Consider the following 6000-nt stretch of genomic DNA (forward strand, 5'->3'; position numbering starts at 1 on the left):
AGCGGTAATATGGAACTACAACACAAAAGTGTCAATCCCGGGCAAATTCATAACAGAAAATGCTGGAAAAACTCAGCAGGCCAGGCAACATCTGTGGAGAGAGAAATAGAGTCAATCTTTCGGGTCGAAACCATTCTACAGAAGGGTTCTGTAGAAGGGTTTCGACCCGAAACGTTAACTCTATTTCTCTCCCCACGGATGTTGCTTGGCCTGCTGAGTTTTTCCAGCATTTTCTGTTGTTACTTCCGATTTCCAGCATCCGCAGTATTTTGCTACCGGACAAATTCATGGCTGTCGTGGCAGGTTAGTTGGGACATTGTTGTAAGAGGCACACAGGACACATAATCATAAAACAAGCCCATTAGGCTCAACAATCACAATCTTTGTTGAGAGACAGCTTGCCCACAACTCACCTTCGCCCATATCCACTAATCCAACCTCGTTATATCCCCAATCTACAATCTCACCTTCTCCCCATATCCTCAATCACATCCACTCCCCATATCCCTCAGCCCCTCCCACCCACCTTCTCCTCATATCCCTCAATCCCACCTACCCACCTTCTCCCCAAATCCCTCAATCCCACCTACCCACCTTCTCCCCATATCTCCAACCCATCCACTCCACAAATCTCACAATCCCATCCACTCCCCATATCCCTCAGCCCCTCCCACCCACCTTCTCCCCATATCCCTCAATCCCACCCACCCACCTTGTCCCCATATCCATCAACCCCACCTACCCACCTTGTCCCCATATCCCTCTATCCCACCTACCCACCTTCTCCCCAAATCCCTCAATCCCACCTACCCACCTTCTCCCCATATCCATCAACCCCACCTACCCACCTTCTCCCCATATCCCTCAACCCCCCTACCCACCTTCTCCCCATATCCCCAACCCCACCTACCCACCTTCTCCCCATATCCCTCAACCCCACCTACCCACCTTCTCCCCATATCCCCAACCCCACCTACACACCTTCTCCCCATATCCCTCAACCCCACCTACCCACCTTCTCCCCATGTCCCTCAACCCCACCTACCCACCTTCTCCCCATATCCCTCAACCCCACCTACCCACCTTCTCCCCATATCCCCAACCCCACCTACACACCTTCTCCCCATATCCCTCAACCCCACCTACCCACCTTCTCCCCATATCCCTCAACCCCACCTACCCACCTTCTCCCCATATCCCCAACCCCACCTACCCACCTTCTCCCCATATCCCTCAACCCCACCTACCCACCTTCTCCCCATATCCCCAACCCCACCTACCCACCTTCTCCCCATATCCCTCAACCCCACCTACCCACCTTCTCCCCATATCCCCAACCCCACCTACCCACCTTCTCCCCATATCCCTCAACCCCACCCACCCACCTTCTCCCCATATCCCCAACCCCACCTACCCACCTTCTCCCCATATCCCTCAACCCCACCTACCCACCTTCTCCCCATGTCCCTCAACCCCACCTACCCACCTTCTCCCCATATCCCCAACCCCACCTACCCACCTTCTCCCCATATCCCTCAACCCCACCTACCCACCTTCTCCCCATATCCCCAACCCCACCTACACACCTTCTCCCCATATCCCCAACCCCACCTACCCACCTTCTCCCCATATCCCTCAACCCCACCTACCCACCTTCTCCCCATATCCCCAACCCCACCTACCCACCTTCTCCCCATATCCCCAACCCCACCTACCCACCTTCTCCCCATATCCCTCAACCCCACCTACCCACCTTCTCCCCATATCCCTCAACCCCACCTACCCACCTTCTCCCCATATCCCTCAACCCCACCTACCCACCTTCTCCCCATATCCCTCAACCCCACCTACCCACCTTCTCCCCATATCCCTCAACCCCACCTACCCACCTTCTCCCCATATCCCTCAACCCCACCTACCCACCTTCTCCCCATATCCCCAACCCCACCTACCCACCTTCTCCCCATATCCCTCAACCCCACCTACCCACCTTCTCCCCATATCCCCCAACCCCACCTACCCACCTTCTCCCCATATCCCTCAACCCCACCTACCCATCTTCTCCCCATATCCCCAACCCCACCTACCCACCTTCTCCCCATATCCCCAACCCCACCTACCCACCGTCTCCCCATATCCCCCAACCCCACCTACCCACCTTCTCCCCATATCCCCAACCCCACCTACCCACCTTCTCCCCATATCCCTCAACCCCACCTACCCACCTTCTCCCCATATCCCTCAACCCCACCTACCCACCTTCTCCCCATATCCCTCAACCCCACCTACCCACCTTCTCCCCATATCCCCAACCCCACCTACCCACCTTCTCCCCATATCCCCAACCCCACCTACCCACCTTCTCCCCATATCCCCCAACCCCACCTACCCACCTTCTCCCCATATCCTGGGCTGAATGGCCTCCTTCTATGCTGTACAATCCTACGAATATCCGACCGCCCCATGCTTACCCTGGAGCTGTGAGATGATTTCTTGGTCGTGAGTGGCCTTGGCAACCTGCCGCCTGCTCTCCTCCTCCAAGCGTGCAGCCCTCTCCTTTAGGCCCTCTGCCTCGGCCCCTCCCTCCTCGAGGTCGCTCCGAAGCGGCGACGCGTGCCAGCCCAGAGCGGAGACTACCTCCCCCGGTGCCGTGCCTTGTCCCAGTTCCTTCCAAGATAAGCAAGAGATAAAAGTTAGGACTAACAACTGGACTTAAAACCCAATCTGTAGTTCCAAGCACGAAAACCAAGTTGGTTGAGCCCTCCTTCTCATCGCAGCCAATGTCTGCGCTTAAATATTGGCCAAATCATGATTCGACATCCCACCAAATCCCGACGACATCACGTCCCAGATGACATCACTTCCCAATGACATCACTTGCCAATGACATCACTTCTAGTTGCAAAGGCTCAGTGGAGCAACAGGACTAATTTGTAGTTTGCAGTCGTGCCAACTCTCACGAATTAATCGCAAGACACGCAATTTTTAATGAAAATTTACCCAAACTTGCGATCTCGGGATTCAACTCTGAAACGGCACAACTTTTTTCCGACTTTATTGGCTCAACCATCTTCAGCTGCTTCATCAATGACCTTCCCTCCAACATAAGGTCAGAAATGGGGATGTTCGCTAATGACTGCACAGTGTTCAGTGCCATTCACAACTCCTGAGATAATGAAGCAGTCTGTGCCAGCATGCAACAAGACCTGGACGATTTTCAGGTTTGGGCTGATAAATGGCAGGTAACATTCACGCCACAGAAGTGCCAGGCAATGACTATCTCCAACAAGCGAGAGTCTAACCACCGCCCCTTGACGTTCAACGGCATTACCATCGCCGAATCCCCCACCATCAACATGCTGGGGGTCACCATTGACTAGAAACTTAACTGGACCAGCCACATAAATACTGTGGCAACAAGAGCAGGTCAGAGGCTAGGTATTCTGCGGCGAGTGTCTCACCTCCTGGCTCCCCAAAGCCTTTCTACCATCTACAAGGCACAATTAATGAGTGTGATGGAACACTCTCCACTTGCCTGGATGAGTGCAGCTCCAGCAACACACAAGAAGCTCGAAACCATCCGGGACAAAGCAGCCCGCTTGATCGGCACCCCGTCCACCACCTTAAACATTCACTCCCTCCACCACCACCGTCCTGACTTAGAAGTATAGCCGTTCCTTCATCGTCGCTGGGTCAAAATCCTGGAACTCCCTCCCTAACAGCACTGTGGGAGCACCTTCACCACACGGACTGCAGTGGCTCAAGAAGGTGGCTCACCACCACCTTCTCAAGGGCAACTAGGGATGGGCAATAAATGCTGGCCTTGCCAGCGACGTCCACATCCCATAAAACAAATAAAAATCTCCGCTCCCTCAGCTCCAGCAAAAAAAAAGACAACCTGCAGCCTACCGCCCCCTAAACAACATCCGCCCATTCATGGGTGGAACAATGTCATCCCTCCCTGTCAATCACTGAGATAACAAACGGGATCAGATTGAGGGCAGTCATAAGATTGGCGCATGTGTAGTCGGAGATCAAGGATTGTCACTGGCAACAAAGACACATTGCGTTTCTATAGCGCCTTTCACGACCTCAGGACGTCCCAAAGCGCTTTACAGCCAATGAAGTACTTTTGAAGTGTGGTCATTGTTGTAATGCAGGGAAACGCGGCAGCCAATTGGCGCACAGCAAGCTCCCGCAAACAGCAATGTGACAACGACCAGATAATCCGTTTTTTAGTGATGTTGATTGAGGGATAAATATTGGCCCCAGGACACCGGGGAGAACTCCGCCCTGCTCTTCTTCGAAAGAGTGCCATGGAATCTTTTATGTCCACCCGAGAGAGCAGACGGGACCTCGGTTTAACGTTTCATCCAAAAGACGGCACCTCCGACAGTGTGGCACTCCTTCAGTACTGCACTGGAATGTCAGCCTAGATTGTTGTGCTCAAGTTGCTGGAGTGGGACTTGAACCCACAACCTTCTAACTCAGAGGCAAGGGTGCTGCCCACTGAGTCACAGCTGACAGGAAGTGGCGGAAAATGATTTGAATTTTTTTTACTTTGTTCATGTGGAGGTGGTCATCGCTGGTAAGGCCAGCATTTATTGCCCATCCCAAATTGCACTTGAGAAGGTGGTGGTGACCCGCCTTCTTGAACCGCTGCAGTCCGTCTGTTGAAGGTTCTCCCACGGTGCTGTTAGGTAGGGAGTTCCAGGATTTTGACCCAGCGACGATGAAGGATCGGCTGATATATTTTCAAGTCAGGATAGTGTGTGACTTGGAGGGGAACTTGGAGGTGGTGGTGTTCCCATGCGTCTGCTGCCCTGGTCCTTCTCGGTGGAAGAGGTCGCGGGTTTGGGAGGTGCTGCCGAAGAAGCCTTGGCGAGTTGCTGCAGTGCATCTTGTAGATGGTACACACTGCAGCCACGGTACGCCGGTGGTGGAGGGAGTGAATGTTTAAGGTGGTGGATGGGGTGCCAATCAAACGGGCTGCTTTGTACTGGATGGTGTCGAGCTTCTTGTGTTGTTGGAGCTGCACTCATCCAGGCAAGTGGACAGTATTCCATCACACTCCTGACTTGTGCCTTGTAGATGGTGCAAAGGCTTTGGGGAGTCAGGAGGTGAGACACTCGCCACAGAATGCCTAGCCTCTGACCTGCTCTTGTTGCCACAGTATTTATGTGGCTGGTTCAGTTAAGTTTCTGGTCAATGGTGACCCCCAGGATGTTGATGGTGGGGGATTTGGCGATGGTAATACCGTTGAATGTCAAGGGGCAGTGGTTGGGCTCTCGCTTGTTGGAGATAGTCATTGCCTGGCACTTCTGTGGCGTGAATGTTACCTGACACTTATCAGCCCAAGTCTGAATGTCATCCAGGTCTTGTTGCATGCGGGCACAGACTGCTTCATTATCTGAGGCGTTGTGAATGGCGCTATTACCCAATAGACAATTGCACCGTCAACAATGGCATTAGAAGCGCCGATCAGAGAAAAGGCAGAGGCGGCGATTCGGCCGTCGAATTGTATCGACTCTTTTCGGCAGCACATTGCGATGTAAGGTGCGACATTGGGCCAGGCAGGAGGCTACGCAGGCGACTCCAGCTACGTTTCAATGGCATTTTTTTTTCTGGTGTGGAGATGCCGGAGTTGGACTGGGGTGGACAAATGTAAGAAGTCACACAACACCAGGTTATAGTCCAACAGCTTTATTTGAAATCACAAGCTTTCGGAGCGCTGCTCCTGCGTCCGGTGAAGTGGAGAAATGCATAAAGACACAGCTTATATAGTCAGAGAATAATGTCAGATGTTTACAGGTAACCTTTCCAACTGCCATTTATCACACCTCGACAGAGAGATAATCACAGCAATCAAAGGTGTGAATGGTGTCCAAACAGGTCAGTCAGGGAAACATTACATCAAAGAACAATGAGGTGGGGTCACAAGGGGTCAAATATTGCAGATGCTGGGGTCTGTATGAAAAACAGAAAAACAGACAAAAAACA

At 52.8% G+C, this 6000-nt stretch overlaps 1 protein-coding gene across 1 annotated transcript in view; it reads right to left on the reverse strand.

Moving 5' to 3' along the window:
* LOC147095450 (cytospin-A-like) overlaps positions 1–2894 on the reverse strand; it is a 119847-nt gene extending 116953 nt beyond the window's left edge. The window contains exon 1 of the mRNA XM_085974595.1: positions 2472–2894. The gene's annotated coding sequence lies outside the window, so the exon portion shown is untranslated. The remainder of the gene's footprint in view (positions 1–2471) is intronic.
* Between the last annotated feature and the right edge of the window lie 3106 nt (positions 2895–6000).

This window comes from Somniosus microcephalus, unplaced genomic scaffold, assembly GCF_052327205.1.
Source record: "Somniosus microcephalus isolate GS21.2 unplaced genomic scaffold, FLI_Smic_1.0 unresolved_chr1, whole genome shotgun sequence".
NCBI lineage: Eukaryota > Metazoa > Chordata > Chondrichthyes > Squaliformes > Somniosidae > Somniosus > Somniosus microcephalus.